This window comes from Hipposideros armiger, unplaced genomic scaffold (assembly GCF_001890085.2).
Source record: "Hipposideros armiger isolate ML-2016 unplaced genomic scaffold, ASM189008v1 scaffold_50, whole genome shotgun sequence".
NCBI classification, from domain to species: domain Eukaryota; kingdom Metazoa; phylum Chordata; class Mammalia; order Chiroptera; family Hipposideridae; genus Hipposideros; species Hipposideros armiger.
In genome coordinates, this window is record NW_017731400.1 from 3,372,510 (window position 1) to 3,394,320 (window position 21,811).

The 21,811-nt window shown below is 36.7% G+C and overlaps 1 protein-coding gene across 7 annotated transcripts in view; it reads right to left on the reverse strand.

Moving 5' to 3' along the window:
- The window catches only part of CDKAL1 (CDKAL1 threonylcarbamoyladenosine tRNA methylthiotransferase), a 667,723-nt gene that overhangs the window by 327,485 nt on the left and 318,427 nt on the right, over nucleotides 1–21,811 (reverse strand). The window lies entirely within an intron of this gene.

Consider the following 21,811-nt stretch of genomic DNA (forward strand, 5'->3'; position numbering starts at 1 on the left):
AGACGAAAAAATATTAATGAATTTCACCTACTGTATAAAATTTCCCACCAATGTACAAATTTTGCTAAAACATGTCTACTAGATAAGAGACAATTGCTGATTTTTTTTTTTTCTCTCCAAGGATGACTCCACACTCAACAGTGGTGGCATCCGGCACATTCTGACATCTTAGCAGCCCAGCCTCCTCGCTGGTATTGGTGACATCTGTCTACATAGTATATCCTCACTTCCTGCCTCAAGTGGAAGAATCTCTGCTGCTTAAAACTGCAGTGACTTTTCTAATCACCAGTTCAGCCCTGTCGGTTTAAACTACAGGTTCTTATATTTATCAGCAGCAACCCACCAGTGTGTGCAGATCCTGAGTCAGCTTCAAAAATCCCAGCAGCAGCTGGTAAAAATGGAATGCTAATTCATTACAGATGGCAAAACACTGCCTACATTTTAATTTATTTACATTTTCAGAAATTTTGAATCTGCAGTTAAGATTGCCAAATTATTTTAACATGTAAGTTTAGCCTTTTTCAATTCAGCCTGTGCTCAATAAAAATTAATGTTTATATGTTAAAAATTCTTTCAACAAGCCCAATTAGTCCTATATTCCCACAGTTTATATTTTTAAATCTTTTTAAGCTGGTGAGCCTTTTTTGAATTTCTTATTATACAGGTCACATGCAGAGATGGAACAATATTAGGCCTAAATCATACCAAAATTTTTCAAATAGTACTATGATACATAAGGATAATTTTCAGTACCTTTGTATTTTCCACAGTTGCTATGTTTAGTAATATGAGACTGATAAATTGTAAGATTATTAAACAACTTTATAGACCCTATTTTTTCATTGGTTAAGGTAATAGGGAGAGAAAACACATTATTAATTTTTAGAAGCCAAGTGAACAGAGAAAGAAATACCCAAATTAAATGATTATAGCGCTGCTGCCCCCTCCTGGAATCAGCATTCCAACCCCACCCCACACATCTCAGAAACAACAGTAAAACTGAAATATTAATATTTTAAATCTAAATACTAAAACATCTCCTAAAAGCTTCCATTATTTTTTTCTCTCTACAACAACATATAATAATTGGGTGATATACGACCATTCTCCTGAAGTCCCAAGTGCTTCCTGGGAGCAAATGACCTTGCTACCTACTTATTAAATAAGCTAGAGAACATTCATTTTGAAAGTCTTTAACCTTCCATTGCTTCAAAATTTCTCAATTTTTTTTTTGGACATGAACCCTCCTTTTCTCCTTTTTGGTACCCGAGTAGGAAGTGTCCCCACTCTTTTGCTTGTCTAACCTCACTCTCCTCTCCCATCTCCTTTGAAATGGCTCTCCCATCGTATAAGATACATTTCTCCAATAAGATCAAATTCTTTCTACTTTTTCTTTGTTGTCAAGAAACATGCATAAATAGCTCCTAATGTAAAAATATCGCTTCCTCCATACAATTTCATCATCTACCACACCATTTCCGTTCTTCACCAAAGGGTAGTTTTTATGAGGCTTAAGCAATCTCCCCCTGACCCCACTCCCAACTCCAATTTTTCCCTTCTCCCCAAGCCGTTCAAGGCAATACAAATAAACACAACTCTAAGTGAAACCAGTTTGCTTCCAGCTGGGGCAGCCACCCTTAAGCCCCCTCTACACAGTATTCTGGACCAACCTCTACTCTAACTTCCACACCCCAGCTATGTGATTTCCTCGCCTCCCCTCAGCTACTCGTTCCACTACAATCCAACTTACTCTGCAATCACTGACCAAGGGCCTCTTGGAAGTTAAGAGAAGCCTAGTCACTTACATTTTTCAAGGTTTAAAGAATGTTAAAAATTAAGCAAGGTTAAAACAGTGTTGCAAGAACTGTGACATCAAACAAAACAATGCCTTTTAAATGCCACAGAAATAAATGCCCTGACTAAGGGCCTTGTTAGATGTGGCTGAGTCCTCCTGCACCAACCTTGGGTGGGCCCTGCTCTAAGGCACTGATTCTCAGTTCTCAACTGGGAATAACACAGTGGTCAAGATCATGGGCAGTACAGTCACCATTTCCTGGTTGTGTAAACTTGGGCAAGTTATTTAACAACTTCTTTGTGATTCAGTTTTATCGTTTGTAAAATAGGGTTATGAGACCATAATTATAAATATAATCAACTTAAAACAGTGCCTGGCATATAAGGTTATACAAACACAAACACACACCAGCTGTTATTATCATTATTCTCCATCATCATCATCATCATCATCATCATCATCTGAGTGCTTATATAAGCAGACTTCCAGGCCCTGCCTTTGTCCTAGAAACCTGTGATAAATATTCCTAAATCTAAAATTTTGACTAGCTTCCTAGGTCATTCTATGCACCTAAAGTATGACTACTCTAATGAAATCGTTTTTAATATAATCAATGAGTTCCTAAATTGCCACATCAATTATTTCTTCTTATATCTCATCCTATTCAACCTCTGCAAAAGAGCTGACACCTCTTCAGCTTTCTGCTCCAATGTTTGACTCCCAAATCTTCATTTAAAATTGAACTTGAGAGCTTCAGATGAGAATTTGTAAAGAACAGCCACATTTCTCTACAAAGGAAGACTTCCAACACTACAATAAGCCCACACCGAAAATTAACCTTTCCTCCCAAGACAAGCTGTCCCTTTTTATCTTCATTTCCATACTGACCAATCTTTTCCAGTCTTTCAGGCTACCAATCTCAGTCATTTGTGACTGTGGAGTTTTTTTTCACATTCTTCAATTTTTCAAAATCTGTATTCTAAAAAGGCCTTGGTTTTAACTCATCCTTTTCAAAGTTTCCAATGCCAGAGTTGAGGTCTCCCACCTGGAACATCTGAACAGCCTTTAACGATCTCCTAGGTCTCTAACGGTTCCCTTTTCTAATTATTCTTCATATGACAATCTGAATTACGTTCCTAAAATGCAGGATTGTTCCCATGTTCTCTGATTTTTAAAAAAGGAAAAGGAAAAGCAGATTTCTTTCCAATAACTACAAAATAATGGCCAAGCTTCTTAGCTGTGGACATAAGGCTGCAACAATTGGCCCCAGGGAATCCATCGCACAACTGCCATGCACCCAGGAAGGACTCAGGCTGCACAGGGTTCCTGATTCAGACACACACACACACGCACATGTTCAACTCTGTCAGTATTTGCTCGTATTATTTCTCCAGCATAGCATGGGAGTATCCTCTCCCACATTAACACCTACCAAGTCCTACATGTACTTTGAAACCCAACTTAAAGGTGGGTTCCCCTCTATGCTCCTACGTCATCTTCAAAGCCAAAATTAATCTTTCTCTACACTCTTGCTAAACAAAGTTGTTATTTTTGCTTGGTTGGGAGGACAATTTTGATCAACAAAACTATAATAAGGAATTAGCTTTTTGAAGGCATAATCAGAAAAGTGCATATTAGGAAAAGGGACCTTTTCAGAGTACTAAAAAAAGAACTATTGCTGCTCTAAAATATTTTCAATAGTACAAGTTGCTGAATATGTTTTTAAAAACATGATATGTTTTTGTGACTATTCCCTTTTATGATTAGAGATATATAAAACTAGGCAAGTACAATCTCTAAGGAATGTGCTTGGGTCTTTCAAGCTGCTCCAACTTTGGTCAAAATAAATTCAGGATTTTAATTTCGGCATCTACTCAAGTTCAGGCCACATTATTTGAGAACTCCGTGCCTTTCGTGTTCATAAGCATTCTTTGTTCACAAGGGACAGATATTTTGTCTGTAAATAGTAAATGTTATAGACCTATGGAGAAATAGATTCAACAGAAAATTGTATTCATTTCACGGAAAATTTGTATTCTAGTTCAAATAAAATGGTAAGTGCATTTGGAATCATAATCAAGTAACAAGGAACTACTTAGTGTAAAATTCAAAAACACAGCTCATCCCATAAGAGGGGACAGACAGGTAGCATGAAGAGTCCCCCAACCAGGAATGTTGGCCAACGGCCAACACAAACCTGCTGGTTCAATCATTTTTGGATAATTTTGTTGATGTTGATAAGTGTGTTTATTTGCTTCTGTCGTTGTTATGTTCTTGTTATGATCATTATTAGACACACAGATGTAGCTTGTTATTTAATGTATTGATAAAGAAACACATATATTAAATGTCACAAAATGTCTTTTCCATACATTTAAAATAACATTTCAATATATTTGTTGTCTTTTAATCCTATGTATTTTATTTTATGCATTTAAAACTATCATTATGAGAAAGGATATATAGGTATTGCTCTTAACTGATTAATGTCCTTCAGTTGGCATTTCTTGTCTATTAACTATCTCAGAACTCTGTAGGTGTATGTCTATTCTTGCCTTTGAAGAACACGCAGTACTAGTAAATATAGGATAATGACTTATTCTCGTGTTTTCCTGTGTAATGGTTTCTGTGAGGATAATCTAAATATTAGAGCATAGGTGCTGAATCATATTTCTTGATAAAAAGAACCCTAACAGCAGCCACCACCAACTGGATGCCTACACACAGGCCCTGTGCTAGGAACACGTGTCATGAATTTTCACAACCTATGCAAGGTAAAAGATTGTTATTTTCAGGTTATAGATGAGAAAATTGAGGCTTAGAAAGGTTAAATTCCTTGCTCAGCATGCGTCACATACCTGGCTAACAGCCAAGCCAGGCTTTAAATAGTTTGACCCCACTACCCAGGCTTTTGCTAAGCTCACAGCCTGGTAAATAGGTGATCCAGCTAATGTCTACTGAATGTCTGAGGGGAAAAAATCCTGATACTTAAATGCTCTGAACACACATGGGTAAACTTTAGGCAAGAAATAAAGTACTTGTGGCATACTTTTTGTCCACACCATACTACATATGAAGTAATAATCAAATAATTTTGCAAGAGATAACTTAGAAGGAGTTTCAACCTCTTCTCATTTGCTGCCCTAACTGAATTTATATATATAGAAAGAAAGGGAAAATAAGATACATTTTACCAACCCTTTATGCACCTTATTCAAAGTAAATGTGGAAAAAAGTTAGTTGGGCATTTTAAAGTAGTAGATTGCTTACAACTCTCTCCTTTTATGGAGCCAGAGGTATGTGGACACCAGGTCAGGGAGCACTGAAGGGACATTCAGATGGCATCACTGTCATGGACAGAAAAGCTCTCCAAGCCTCTGTGCCAGGGCCCTGACAAGCACTGACTGCAGGGACGTCACTGAGCCTGTCATGAGGCAAAGCTAATATGTTTGTGTCTCTTGTTTTCCGTCTTAGGAAAATCCATGGAAATGAACTGGCAAAATGCATGGTGATTCTCTTGATGGAAAATTTTAATAGAGGTATTTCTAGTATTTATAGAAAGCTCTTAAAGAGCCACTTAGACTGTACAAATATTATGTTTGTATTTATTAAAGATTGTGAAATCATTAACATCAGCTAATTGTAACCACAGACTCCAGATGATTGCCCAAATTATTCTAATACACTACACTCTGTTACAAAATATATACTACAAAAAAAGTCAGCCATCAGATGCACTTTATTGTTACTATGTGCTATATAAATATATACCATAGATTCCATTCAAATTTTTCATATTAATATTCATATTAATAAAGAAAGCACCTATATGTAAACTACCTACAGACATTATGCTAGATGCCTTAAATATATTATTCTTAATATTATGTAAAAATATTCATAAAAATTTAGCAAGTTTAAAGAATTTTACTTCCCTAAAAAACATACAACCTCAAATACCATTTTATTTAAAAACAAAACAAAACATTTTAACCATTTTTACGTGCACAGCTCAGTGACACAAGTATATTCATACTGTTGTGCAGCCATCATTATCATTTTCTTATTCTTAAGCTTGACTGAAAAATAAGTTTTTGTTATATTTGAGGCAAAACTACATGAGCCTGTAGAAATAAAAGTATAAACATTTTTAAATGACCAAAGAAAATATACTTTTGTAAGTATTTACTCTTTTAGATACACATTATTTTTTTATTTATACATTATTTGGGAAGATAAGGTGCATTTGGCCAATTTGAACAGCTATTCTATTTTATTTAAAATAGTGGTAAATCATTTAGAATCAGATGGTCATGTGGACGTTACTAAGGACAGTTAGCTTTCCTCAAAAAAAAAAAAATCAACTCCATGATTTGCTTTAATGTATTTCACATAGCGGAGACTGTGGATTACATCATATCAATCCACTACTGAAAGCAACTCACAACGAAAATGAGACGAGATACTGAACAGATGAAGTGCTGTTCAAAGTCAATGCAGCCCAGACTTAGGGGACAGAAGAATTAATGAGAAAATGAGACACGACCAGATGGTGCTGCAGGATTCCTCTCGGTACATCCGCCACCTCCAGCAGCTTCCATACAGCAAAGCCCCAGGGTCCCACCTGGCAGCAGCATAATTACCCTAAATGTGCACTTATGTTTCATTACACCTTGGCCATTACTATGTGCACTGATTACAAGTATCAATCCCGTTCATTTTCATACACCTCTGCAGTTCCACAGCATTCAACTGTGAAAACTCAGCACTCTAGCTGCTTCTAACATGCGGCCCATGCTGATAAAACCGCAGAGGGTAAATTATTTGTCACTCTACAGGGTGCCAATTCAGCCTGATAAGAATGACATCATCCCCATTTTACCAATAACAATGGCACTAACAAGAACGTGTAATCAACAAACCTCAGTCCTCTGCTAGCCCTGGCAGGTGCAACTCTTTTTATGCTAAAAATAAGCCGACATTAGCTTCCAGCTCAAAACTATTTCTTTTATCACAATGGTAAGCAGAAGTTGGCTTCCATACGGCCCGTGCAGCTGCTGCCGCCGCCGCCGCTTCTGCAGATGCTCGCATTAATTGTATCAAGGACATACTGAAATAAGTGCTTATTCAGCACAATGGCTACTGGGGAGCAGCTGGAGGCGCAAGACAAACTGTCTTGAAGAGAATGTACCAACCCAGTGTGTAAATTACAATGATGAAGTACAAAGAGAGTCTAAGTTTAAGGATCTAATATAACTGCAGAACAGCATGCAACTTTAGTGTTATCGATGGAGTCAGGACCAAAGTATTTTCTGAATAAGAACAGACTCTTGTCAGATTTTACAAAAATCACTTTTAGAATGGGGGTGATGTTTGGTACCCATTCAACACAGCAGCAACAGAAAAGCCATCATTAAAAATATCAACAGCATTGCTATTGCCCTTCTTATATGTATAAATCATAATACAATTCTCCTCATATGCGTGTATGTGTACGTGTGTATACTGCAAGAAATTAAACAGAAATATAAGAATAACATTATCATATAAAAGCAACATGTGGCTCAGAAGAAAGGACTCCTTTGGCTAGCTTTGTTCCTCATCTTCTTCCTCTTACTACTCCATCATGCCCCCTCTATACATCAGCTTTATGATTGTTAGTCATTTCCCTTCCATTGGCTAACCTTTCCATTAGTGGGCAGAAATGAATTAATGGTGATTAAAGGCTATTCCGGGTGATAGGTAATTAGGCAATTATGGAGCATTCAATTATGCCAGTTTGGGTGGGGACAGGGAAAATGGATCAATAAAGATACTGCTGAAACAAAGCATACCCCTGGAGAGGAATGGGGTGTGAAGTGAGACAAACAGGCTGGGGCTGGATGGTGCAGTCCCAGATTCTGTCAGCCTTCACCACCGCCTCCACAATAAAATCTCGAAGCGTCCTCTCTAGAAGGGGTTGAGGAGGGCCACGGTCCTTCAGTGGGTCTGAAACCAGCCTGAAAACACAGAGTGGGCCTAAGAGCACATCACTGTACTTCATCTAACCGGCTTCTGGCTGAGATCATAACCAAACTGCTTTTAATTCGCACCACACATCTCACTCTCTACAAAGAGTACACTTCAGCCATGAAAGTATCTTTTGAACTTTAATGACCCACACTCCTGGTAAAGAATCACGCTTTTACAAATTAGAAATGACCTCAAATCAAAATAACTATTTTTAAACTTTTCAAATATTCAATTATTAATACAGTAGATCCATATTATCCACCAATTTCCAAATTCACAAAGATTATACCATTAATAATTGACTTTCCTTTAAGTGACATCCTGGACACAGAAACAAAGATTTAGTAGTTTACAACTAAAAAATTGTGAGAGACTTCCTCTGTAAGCCACAGATATAGATGCTGAGCTGCTGGCTAAATTCACTCATCAGATATGACTTGATCCTTCACCAGCTATTCAAATACAAATCCAAACCTCAGAAAATTCATATTGATTCTTTCCACAGATTTTCAAGGTATCAAAAACTAGTTGAAAACACAAATTATAAGTCTTAAATGCCAAGTTCTATTATATTAAGTCACTAATTCATGGCAAGTACAGTTTGCTTTAATTTTAGCTAAGTGCAAAATGGTATTTTACATGGAGAAACTAGGATGGCTTTGTAGAAACAATGACAAGCACACGCAGACGACAGTAACTGTACTTGTAATCAGTGTTGGGAACCGACACCTCACTGCTTCAATGATAATTTCCATTTTTAGGTAGCATTTCCTAACACAATTGCCATCATGCTAAAATATTATTACCGTCATATTCAAACCATTATATCATCTGCAATCCCATAAAATAACAATTAACAGTATGCCTTCATTCAAATGCATATAGGTGAATTTTAAAGTTTCTAACCAATTTAACCACAATGGACACTACTCAAATGATTCCATTCCCGTACCCAGGCCCTTATGATCTATAAAATATCCATATGAATATTTGAGGAGTTAGAAAATACAAATTTTAAAAATAATAAGGACAAAATTCTGGTGTAAACCACAAAGCAAGACAGCAGTGCCCAAAAGAGTCTTTATAGTTTTGTGTGTTTTTTCTGAAACTGTTTTTTCTTTGAGTGTATTTGATATTTGACAGATATATTAGCTCTCGAGCATCATTTATCATGTTTATTTTTAATAGGTTTCCCTTAGAACAGCTGCCTAAGATGCTAATCTTTTCTTTTTTCTTGGGCCTTTTGTAAATATTTGAAATAGCTATTCATTAACAGTTGCACATTTATTCAGTCCTGTTGTATGGCTTGTGAACTGGAATTAGCTTTTATTTTATTTTTTTCTATCTGTTGGCCAGACTCAAGAAACCCTGCTGTTTGGGTTCAATCTGTCAAGGTTCAAATTATCCTCCAACTGAGAGCTAATCAAGGGCGTCTGACCTGGTTTGCAAATAAACTAGGAACAAAAGTGGGTTTATTTTTTCTTTCTTTGGAGCACTGGTTCTCAAAAAGTAAAGCAAAACAAGTGCGGGCCACAAATGCAATTGCCGAAAATCAAAACCAGGCACCACCGGCAACTACAGATGAACTGGATTTACTCAGCATTTCCAGTTTTCAAGTTATAAATCCATTTTTAATAGGAAATGGTTTGCAAATACATTTCAAATTTAAATTCCCAGTTCTTTCCATGCCAAATCTGTGGCGTGAGAACACAGGTTTTAGGCAACCAAGCTCCTCTGACGGGCACACTGGATGCTTCAAGTACCCTTATGGGTCCCAAGCCTCCCATTAATAGGTACATGTCACAGAACTCATCTTTCTGCATCACTGACATCACTATTATATCCATCTTCTGCACATTTCTAACATACGAAATACAGTTTTATTTTAAACATTTTTAATCTCCACACTTGAAAAGAACAGGTATTTTTATAAATTAGAGTTAGTTTTAAATGTACCTTTATGAACCACTTAATGAATGTACTTCAATGGATTCTAATTTGCTAACACATATTAACACACTTTCTCTTAGTATATTAAGGTTCCCAGAAGCTAAAATTATTGCTTGGACCTGATTTTTAGCACTTCGTTGTTTTTAATCAATATCTGATCTTTTGCAACAGTGACGACCAATGAAACTGAAGACGTACAACCGTGTCAGTGTCACCACTCGAGAACACTGTCACTGCAATTCCTCTAAGGGCTTCTCTCAAAATGATCCCAGCTGATGAAATGACCCCTGTTATCATAATAAACCAAATTGCACTATAGCAACCAATGCATTTGCAATATCAAGTATCTGAGCACAGCATTTTCCCTGAGGGGCAGCCTGCGATAGTGCAAAGTGCACTGGCCCATCAATCAGGAAATCTCTATTCTAATACTATTCTTCAGATTAGCAGTATAACCTCTCTGTGTTTCACTAAAACAGGAACAAGCACCAGCAGCTATAATTACACTCGCTGAGCGTAAGGATGAAATGAAAAGCTAGAAGTAAAAGCACAGAGAAAATTAATGGACACCCACTTCTTGGATACTTTTGTTAATATAAGGGTCCATAAAACAGCATAATGTCTGAATTATATTTATAATCATCCCTGAATTCATCGAAAAAAATCACTGTCACAAACGAGAATGACACAAAAACAAGGAATAAATAAAATCAGTGATATGCAAAGATTTTAGTTTATGTTTTTTGGTGGTAGAATACAGTAAATACTATGCAGCATATAAAATGAATTTTTATTTACTTAGGGATAGTAAATGTTGCTTCTTGGAGTCCATGTTTAATAATAATTAGCAATATGGCGGCTAAATACACAATGAGATGTCAAAAATCAGCTGATGCCCGATTTGAGAAATATCTTGTCTTACCTAAAATACACTGATCCAAGTTTCCATTGCGTTTTCCTTTTACTTAAATTATTCTGAATAAGTCAGCATCTTTAAGTAGCACCTTATATTTTAGCAAGTTCTATATTTTAGTGAAGAAAAATATACATTCATTTCATAACTGCTATCAAGTCATACTTACAAATTACAAGTGCTTCTCCTAATGTTCCAGCATTCACTACACAAAATATAAAATGTAAACAGCATTCCACTATCACAAATCCTCCACTTAATATGTACTTGACAAATGTGTGTTAAATAAACAAATAATAGTAATAACAATTAAGATTAAATTGCACACTATCCTTGGCTAATGTGCTAAAAAAAAATACGCAACCATTCTCTTCTATTTACTCAAAGTAAGCTATTTTAAATGTCATCATTTTAAGACATATACAATAAAATGCAAACTGTTAGTCAATCTGAGCAAAATGTTACAAATTTTCAAAATTCATGGGGAGAGGTACTTTCATGTGATTGCAATATTTACGAACTTACAAAAAAGCACTTACTACTTGGAAATTTAGTTGCAGAAATAAAATTGCTGGAAACATTCAAATGCTGGGCTAATACAGTTAGAGAAATTATTTTAAAAATCTTTATTCAATTTATTCTCTACTTAACATAGTGCCAAGTTTCTCCTACTCCCCTTTCTTTACTAAAACTAATTACATAGTGAATTACATCTTCAAGTTGGTACAACTGTAAATGAAGGTCAGATTGTTGCATATAAATTATTTCAAATCTAAAAAATAAAGCACAGATGTAGCCAGAGTGAACAAATATAGATGTAAAAGCAGAAATAAATTAACTTGTAGATAGCATGCAGCAACCCAATTTTTCAAGGAAAACAGATATTATCTTTTTTTTCCCCAGTTTTCTTCAACGTTTTCTAGGTAAAGCAGTGACTTTGTTTCAAATATTATATGGCTTGCCATTATTTGCGTTATTATTAATTTCATAAAGTATGATATTAATGTTCACACACAAAAAAAATACAGTAAAACCTTGGATTGCAAGTAACTTGGTTTGCAAGTGTTCCACAAGACGAGCAAACATTTCCAATACATTTTAACTTGGTAAATGAGCGATGTCTTGCAATACGAGTAGTTTGTTTCCGGAACGAATTATGTTCGCAAACCAAGGTATTACTGTAGTCTTAAATGTGCCTAATCCACATTATCCTCTTCCTGAATTACTTTATATCTGAGTACAATCCACCTTTCTCTGATTTACCAATCAAGGCTGACTATTCCTTCAAACTCCAGGATCCACAGCCAGACATTTAGAAGGTTTATCCTAAGAACATTCACTACTTCCAGTTGGTAATGCGAAAGATAGAAGTTTCCAGTCTACAGTTATGAGAATAATAAGGGCATGCATGCATTCAAAAAATATATTGAATGTTAATTGTGATATCAAGATAAGTAAGACCTGAGCAGTCCTTATCATAGAGGAGCTAAAGTGGAGGATATGAACTTTAAACAAATCATTTTAAACCTGGTAAGCAGTATCACAGATATATGAAGAAAAAATTCAGTGTCACTGAAGAACAAATTACGTGATGCAGAATGGTGAGAGGTGATGGCTAAAGAGATTTAAGCCAAAATATGAAGGGCCATGAATGTCATGTCACCCGATAGGCTCTTTCTACTTAGTGTGATCCACGGACCAGCAGGATCAGCACCACCTGGGAGCTTAAAATGCAGATTCTCAGGCCCCACCCAAGACCTAGGAAACAAAAATTGCATGTTAACAAAATCCCCAGGTAATCTGTATGCACTTTAAAATGTGAGAAGCACATGGATAGTTCAGTGTTTTTTCACAGCAGCCAGGCACAGGCATGTGAAAGAATGTGGGTATATGCACAAATACATACAGAACAGAGTCAGAAAAAAAATAAGTAAAATGGAAACAGCGTTTGCTTAGGTAGTGACTTATTTTCTGCTGTTCTTCTTCCTCTTTCTTGCCCTCTTATTATTAGCATCAATAATAATAAGCAACTATATATAAGTATTCTCAAAGTATCACAGACTTAGCGTCATGTTACTTTGCTTACTATCCATGCTGATTATCTAATAAGTATGCTTTATCCCTGTTTTCCAGGTGGGAAAACTGAGGCTGAGAGAGAATAAACAGCTTTCTTAAGGCCACAGAGCTAACAAACTATGAAAGCAGAATATGACCCATTCTGTTCTTAACCAAAATGCCATAGTACCTTAGATTTTATCTGAATCACTGCTCTTATCACCCAGATATAATGGCTTACTTATAGATTGTAGACCATAAACTACATGGCTCTGTGATTTTTCACTCTTTCTATGCTTAAAAGTTCCTGGTGCTATGCCAGTAATTGTTTAAACCATACTCCTATTATTACCACCACATTTAGTTTAATGAAAAACAATCCTGGATATATTTGGCTAATCTTAAAAGGTATTATAAATATAATAAAGGCATTTAAAAAACTATCTAACAGTATATTTGTTGCACACTACACTACACAAAAGTTAATGGCTTAAAACAATAATTACTGCTCACAATTCTGCAATCTAGGCAGTTCTTTTGATCAATGTAGTGGCTGGAACATTCAATATGGCTTCTTTGTTCACATCTCAGCTAGGAAGTTAGAATATCTGTGGGCTGCCTATGCATTTCTCTTTGGCCATAAGACACTGTCAGGAATATTGGACCTCCTCCCAAGGTGTCTCAGGGCTCCAAGCAACATACAAGAACAAACCCCAGTGAGCAAGTGCTTATCAAATCTCTGCTTGCATCTCGCTTTCTAATGTTCCACAGGCCAAAGCACGACACATGGCCAAGCTGATTTTAGTGTGGAAGGGGACTATCTCCACAAAGCATGAATACGGGGAGGTATGATTCAGTGGGGGCCACCAAGTAATAGTCTACTAAGATTTTTCAGTAGTTTATCTACATGCTATTATGAGAGAAGAAAACAGGAAATGCTGATTCTCCAGATTCATTAAGTCTTACAATATTTTAAAATATGTTTATAAGCAATCAACTAAGCTTAAATATTTCAAATACACTTTAATGTCAAAAGTCAAATTTGTCCATTGCACGCATAGCATTTAAACCCTGAGTCAAATCCAACAACCTGCAAGTAGCATGCAATATGACCCATTCTAATGAATTAGCTGGGAATTTCTCCCATTTACTCTCCATGTGCTTGGGTTTCTTTTCTTTCCACTTTTCTGGTTTCACACTCTAGCTTCGAACTCTGACCCAGATCTCTTTGCTTTGATGGCTTTCTGGACTACCCTTCTGGGTTTGGATTTTGGGTTCCACCACATTTCTGGGCTCTAAACATTTTACGTAACAGGTGCACACGTGCATACACACACACCCTGTGTCAAGCATGACTCATGAAACGCTGCTGGTATCCCTAACCAATTACTGAAGCCTGTCACTTCACACCCCCTGGAGAGGGTATTTAGGTATTCGGAAAGCAAATATATTTTTCTGAATAAGATGAAGATGTAGAAGACCATTTATATAGTTTATACTGTTTATGCTTTGCTCTAAAAAGAAAATAGCAGATCACACTACAAAGAATGTTTTTAAATAGATCTAAATTTCATAGGACTGCATTAATTTATACGTTATGATTTTTATCCATTCATTCATTCAACAAATATTTATTATGGGCCTACTACATGCCCTGTGCTATGCCAAGCTCTAAAATCCAGTGATGAATCAAACAGGCATTCTCACTAATTTTCTCAAAGTAAAGAGCAAACAAAGAAATGAAGAAATAAGTGGCTAGCAAGTATAAATTATTTAAGAGCTTTGGAGGAAATAAACAATGTGATATCACAGAAAATAAGGGGGGAAAGACTCCCTTCAAAGGTTGGTCAGAGAAGGACCCTGTGAGAAGGTGTCATTTAAGCTGATACTTTAATACGAAAGAGACAGCCATGCAAAGACCATAGGTAAAGCCTTTCAAAGAAAGGGGAACAGCAAGTGCTATGTTTATGGCACTGAGGAGGGCCAGCTGGATGACAGAAGGTTCCAGACAGTGTGAGGAGAGGCCTGTGGCGCAGAAGTGCAGTCAAGTCCTGTGGGGCCTCTGGACTTTGATCAGAAGTGAACTGTATTTTCCTCCCCATGCGATCCACCCTCCTGGGATTTGTCTCTCCTCTTCTGAGGCGCCACCACTTTGTGTTCCAGCCCACAGCTTTCCTTTCCCTAAACTTTTCCTACCGCATCTCCCGCCCCACTCCTGCATATTCCTGGAATTGTCTTTCTGAGCAGACGTTCTTAGCGCTCTTTATGAGGAGCTGAGGAAGTCACAGTGCAGTGATAGGAAAACTAGGGTGATCACCAAGATCTGAGGGGTGTCTCTTATGCTGCTCAGGCTTCGCGTTCCTCATCTGAAAATGAATGGGTAAAGATAATAGCAAAGGTTTCCTCCTATTCTGCAATTTTTTATTTATTCATAAAATTGTAATTAAAACTATAGGGCTAAGCAGAATAGGGGAAGCCAGGTGGCTTCCAGATTTCTCCTGAAGAAGTCTTCCTAATATAGTTTATTATATTAAAAGTAAATTCTCAGAATGTCAGGCTGTTCTATGATCAAACAGAATCCATCAATTCCAAAGTTAGGCACAAATAAATTTTAGTTTATCAAATGTTTCAAGTAATGACATGTCATGTCTTAGTCAAGTCATAAAAAGTGACTCTATTTCAAATAAATGTGATTTAATTTTCTATACTGAAACATTGATAATATGCAATTCCTTAAAATGAAGTTTATTCTGTTTATGTAGCCTAACTGAAGTGATATACAGTGATAGAAAATTTACAAAATATTAAAAGCAGGAAAATGTTTAATATACTCTTTGTCTCTCCAATGAAAGTAATATTTTGGCTCCATTTTTCCCTTTTTCCTGTGCTTATTTCTTTTTGCTTACCTCTTATTAAAAATAGTTGTGATTGTATAGTACATATGACTTTATAGCATGATTTTAAACCAAAATTATGAAACAGCATTTTCCAGGTTATTATAAAATTTCTAGACATTATTATTCGCAATTGCATAATCTTCCATCATATCAAAAATAAGAGCTTTCACAACTAGTAGAAATGTGGATTTCCAATATAGATTTAGCATTTCTTGAATTCTTTCTTCTCAAATAAAGAGAAATACAAAAAGGCTTACCTTATCTTAAGGAAAAAAGACATCTACAGGGCAAGCCGAGTGGTTCAGTTGGTTAAGAGTTAGCTTAAGAGCATTAGCTCTGAGCAACAGGGCTGCCGGTTTGATTCCCACATGGGCCAGTGATGTGCCCCCGGCTGAGCTGCCACTGAGCTGTGAGAGCATGTGCTCCTAACAACAAGACTGACTTGTTCAATGGTGGGCTATGCCTGCCCGCAACTAAGACTGAACTCGCACCTTGAGCTGAGCTGCCATCCGGATGGCTCAGTGGGAGCATGCGCTCTTAACAACAAGGCTGCTGGTTCGACTCCTGCATGGGATGGTGGCTGCGCCCACCCGCAACTAAAACTGAACACAGCACCTTGAGCTTAGAGGCTGCCAGCTGCCGACGGGCAGCCAGATGGCAACTGGAGCCTTCCACATCTAAGATTGAAGAACAACAACTTGGCTGGTCCCCTTCCCCAATTCCCCAACACAGTTCCCCTCCCCAAATTCACCCAATTAAAAAAAAAAAATCTCTCCTTTAAAAAAAAATACTTAAAAGATATTTACAAATTATACAAATTTACATATTCTTTCTACACATATAAAAACAAATTAGCTATTGGGTTGTAGGAAAAGTCACGATGCAAATTTGCAAGGAAAAAATAGAAAAAATACGTCATGACTTTTCCAACAACCCAATAATTACTTCAATCATGATGATAAACAGTAAAAAATTATTTCCACAATATACACATATTTGTTTTATAAAACATGTTTAAGGAAGTAAAATGCCTCTAATTTTCTAATTTCAACAGTGTGAAATTGTGCACTGAAATGCCCAACTCAAACTGAACAAAAGTGATACGTAAAAAGGGAAAACTCTATATAAACTTATAGATCAAAAAGAATTAGATTGCTTTTAAAAATAAACACTCCCAGTCTTTAGCTAGTGCACAGAATCAGAACCTTCTGAGGTGGAGAACTAGGAAACTATATTTTAAAGCACCCCGAAATAATCTGATGCAAGGCTGGGTGTGGGAAGAATGGATCTGTTCCACACGCTGCGTTTATGACATGGGAAATGCTGGCTCAGATTTTTACTGTATTTCCTCACATAAGTGGTACTTTTCTTCTCCACTTCAACTGAATATTTTGATCAAATGACTCAGTGTAGTTAATCAAGAAAGCTCTCTAGACAAAGGTTTCTCGAAGTGGTCTTCACACACCTGCATCTGAGTCATTTGGAGTGAATCGCTTGAAAATGCCAATTCCTGGGCCTATGGCAGGCCAAATGAATTGGGAATCTGGCCAGATATTTGCATTTTGAACACACAGCCCAGAGGTGTGGAGATTATTCTCAGAAACAATAAAGTTTAAGACCCACATCTAACAAAAAATTACTATCTCATCATCATTTACCTTCCTTAACTAAAATTCAACAAATGAAAAGGATCTATGTGGAGTGTATGGTCATCAAATCATTCCTTCCTTCCCGTAGTCATTCAGTTCATTCTTCCATCAGATCTTTCTCATACTTCCCCAATGATATTTTCACTGGTTAAATCCTCTTATCCCTTCCTTTGTTGACAGTACCAGCAATGATTAACTAAAGGGCGTACTTTTTAAAGTCAGCAATCTAAATCAAACTTTTCTTTCTTATATTACAAATAACAAGAAATGTGCTGGAACTCACCAAGAGAAATAAAAAAATATAACCGAGAGCAACAAATAAAAAGAAATAAAGAAATTTATAACCTCTGCAGAACAGCCAAGGTCTCACTAACAAACATTTTTTTTCATGCAGAAAATCGTGCTCACCGTACCTGACATTGTGCAAGCATGTTTACTGCAATTTAATATCCACACAAGCAGGAGAAGAAATTTAATAATTTTTCAGCTGGAATGAATTGACAGCCAGTGTTAGAAAACTGCAGACTCTGCAGAATCAATAAAAGCTGCTGGCATCATAAAACAGTACTTTTGCCCAGAAAACATCTCACAAAGGTCAGGTTTACAAACCACCAGGTATCGGTATCACTTTCACATCTTTCCAGGGCTATTAAAATTCCATTAAACAACTTTCCAAAACTAACATGCAGCCTTTAAAGTTCACCAAAATGATCCCAGAGACAGATCAGCCTCAGTTCAAACTCTGAAAGCAAACCCTTGGTTAACTTTTGTCCCCTTGTCACAAAAAAATTGTTTGTAGAATTCTGTTCCGTAAAAGAAAAACATCAAAGCAAATATATATTTATTTATAACTATAAACGGGGATCTAAGTGGATATAACCATTTAGTAAAATGACAGACACCTGTTAACATCAGGAAATAATTTCCAAAGTAAATAATTTTTCTGTTGCAAATCTTGGAAAGCCACCACCACTAAATATCTGGTGTCATAAAACCGAGCCTGTGTTATAAGACCCAGTACTCAACTGCGCCTGAAGAGCAGCTGAAACTAAGCAATATCTCTTGCCCACTTTAGAAATATAGCTTTTCCAGCCCATGTTTTCATTACAGGTTCCAAGTCGCATATGGAATTTCATCAGGCATAATCAATTCAGGATTAGCCACTCATTCAACATTTATTGAGCACCTACTAAACTCCTCTACACACTGTCACATGTGCCTGACCCGATGCCCTCTGGCTTAGTCTCTCAGTGACCCAAAACACAGACGGAAGGAATGGGGGAGCATGTGCTGCTGAGGATAATCTCTACCTCTGAGCAGGGATGCATGGCAAGGCTTCCTCAAGTACTTCAGTTTTCCTCCAAAGGGCATAAACTTCATTATTTGCTTATTTGATCTCAAAAGCAGATGGATTTGCACTCAGTCAAAACAGAATACGGGCACCTTAGGACCTTGACAGAGAGCAACGAACTCTGCTGCCCTACTCAGACCAAATGCCTGGCTGAAATCAGGCGTTAGATTTATAGCGGAAAGCAGGCAGACTATTTGTTCTCTAAATCAGTGGTCTCCACATTTTGAAAAATTACTTTTCTGAATTAAACAGTTTAAGGCTATATGCATATAGATGTGTATTTATTAATTATGCTCATGCATTACTGTACTAATAATATATTATGTATAATATAAAACATACACAAAAGGAAGACCATTTTAAAGGTTGAGGAAATACAAATATGGTACATACAAATTCTAGTACCTGCTTCCTGCACTCTGATGTATCACGTCACAAAATGACCTGTGTGTGCAAACCCATGAGCGACTATTAGCCTCCGTGGTCGGATAGCGGGACTGCTCTGTGGAGCCCAATGGCTATGGAAATGGAGCCAAGTCACTAGAGCCTCACCGATACTTAGAATGTATTGTCCTAGTCCCTCCAGAAATCCTTTCAGAATGTTACACTTTCCAGGGCACGGATGAAAGCTTTAATATGGAATGCCAAAATAAATACACAACTTTAAGAAACACAACATGTGAATTTGAGTGTTATAGGGATACTGTTGAGACCTAGTATATCTCTCAGTACTCCCTATATGAACTCCATGTGAAAATTATCTTTCAAGCCTAATGTCAAGCTTTTTTTTTTTCCCCCTTATAGACAATAAGCTTTCAGAAAGTTCAGAGTCAAAGCTGAAACTGCCTATGTGACTATGGCCTACTTTCCCGCGTTCCAAACCCACACCAAATCCTGACTTTGCTATTCTCATCTGTTTTCCCAGGTCTCATTATTTTACGTATATTTTATACTTACTTGCATATTTGCAAGCTATTCTGTAGAACACCACAGAGTAAAAAAAATAAAAATCAACAGTAACAGTGGGAGATTAATTACACTCTAGTTTTCCTAAGGATGGATACAAAAAGGTATTCTCAGAAGCTCCACATTTTTCTGTACTTTGGATTATATGAATGCTGAACTATGAAAACTTGGAAAATTATGAACAAATGTCATTCTGTAAAACAGCCTTGGGACTGAATTCGTTACTTTCCACAGCAAAGATAAGCTGTTTGCTCAATTATCAGCAAACCTTACCTACTGGCCTATCTTATTGGACCAGGTCATCAAAGGCTGATTATAATAATGTACTGTTAGCCCCACTTTTCTAAAGCATGTGCCTTTTAGCAGAAACACGAACTATTTCTAAATAAATGCTCCATAAATATTTGTTGAATAAATGGAAAAAGAACTATATATTTACTTCAGTTCAAGAATCACTGTTTGGTTTCTTTCTTTCATAGACCTCTAGCATCACATAAACCTCAAGATTCAGAAAGGCAAGTAGATTTCCTCTGTAATACTAAGCATGACCAAATGGCTGTGGCTAACAAAAACCATGTATTGACATGGATTCTGAGGAGAAACCCTAGGTGACCAGTGAGAATGCCAGGAGCTAGGAAAGGTGAAGGGCAACACAGCATTGCCAATTTGCTGACACCACCCTAGGTAGATAATAAACGTTTCCAAAATCCAAAGGTGTTTATTTAAGTTAAAAGGTTCAGTGATATTTGTTACCGGAAGACTGGCTTCCTGCTTACGTGTACTTTAATTTTCATCAGTCCAACTCTCTATTCTGTCCTTCTAAACAGGAGGAGCTCCATGAAGACAAGGGCCACGTCTTTTTCATCTTTTTAATTCCCACACAGCCCAATAAATACTAAGCAAATGGCAGTTGATTCTTTAGTGATACCTTGGGGATAACAGAAATCACTAAGCCTTTTAACTTAAATAAGCATCTTTTGGATTTCAAAACCCTCCGTTAACTACCAGTCAGCAAATTAATAACACTATGTTGTTCCTACAACCACCTTAACTTGGTTCATTCTTTACTAGTCAATGAGGGTTTCCTCCTAAAAATCCCTCCCAATAGAGGTTGAGAGGGTCAGTCATTTTACAGCTCCAACCAAAGAATTATCGAAACTAATGGTTCTCAATTCTAGTTTTCAACTCTGGCTATACATTAGAATAACCTACACAGTATTTTAGAAAATGGAGGGCACCCTCCACCCCCAACTCAGAAATTATGATGCAATTGTTAGAAATGAGACACATACATAAGCTTGGTTTTGGTCTTATAAAATTGACAAGTGACTAAAATGAACAGCCAGACTGAGAACACTGATCAATTCTAGATCAATATTAGTTCCTAAAGACTACATACCTCTCCTATGGATTTCTGATATGTATTAGCATATTAGAGACAACAGGAAGTCCTGCCATAAAGAATCTTATTTAAAGTTAGCTTTCCCCAAAGTTGACCATTGAACCTTTTCATCGTAACTCCTATTATTAATAAAGCTTTATTGGAACACAGCCACACCCATCATTTATGTATTGTCTGTGGCTGTTTTCAGGCTACAACGACAGAAATGAACAGTTGCAACACAGATCATACGGTCCATAGAGCAAAAAATATTTACTATCAGGCCCTTTAAGAAAATGTCTGCCGCCCCTGGGTTGCTGTGTTACAGAATATGCCAGAGAAATAACGAATCTACACTAGCCAATTCAGGCTGGATCCTAAAGGTCCTAAGGAAAGGCATCAGAGGGAAGGGATGACTAAGCAAGCAGGCCTCCATCTCTGCTTCAAACATGGCGGTTCTGCTCTTTCCTTTCAAATTTCAATTGGACAAAGGTTTGAACACCACTGACTTAGAAACTCAAGAGATCTGAATAGACCAAAGGTCAGGTAAATTGTACTCAGCTTTGCCATGGATAGCTTTAACTAACATTCTTGAAAACAAATTGATTAATCTCAGCTTATTTAAATTGTATTCCTGATAAGTACCGTATTTTGCTGTGTATAATGTGCGCATATGTATAATGTGCACCCACGGTTTGGCCCAAATTTTCAGGGAAAAACACTTTCATTTTAATTTTTTAATTCAAATTTTTATTTGTTTACATTTAGGTATTTGTTTTTTGTATTAAAGGAATTTTAGCATTTATTTTTTTAACATATTATGGTACACGAAATTTTATGTA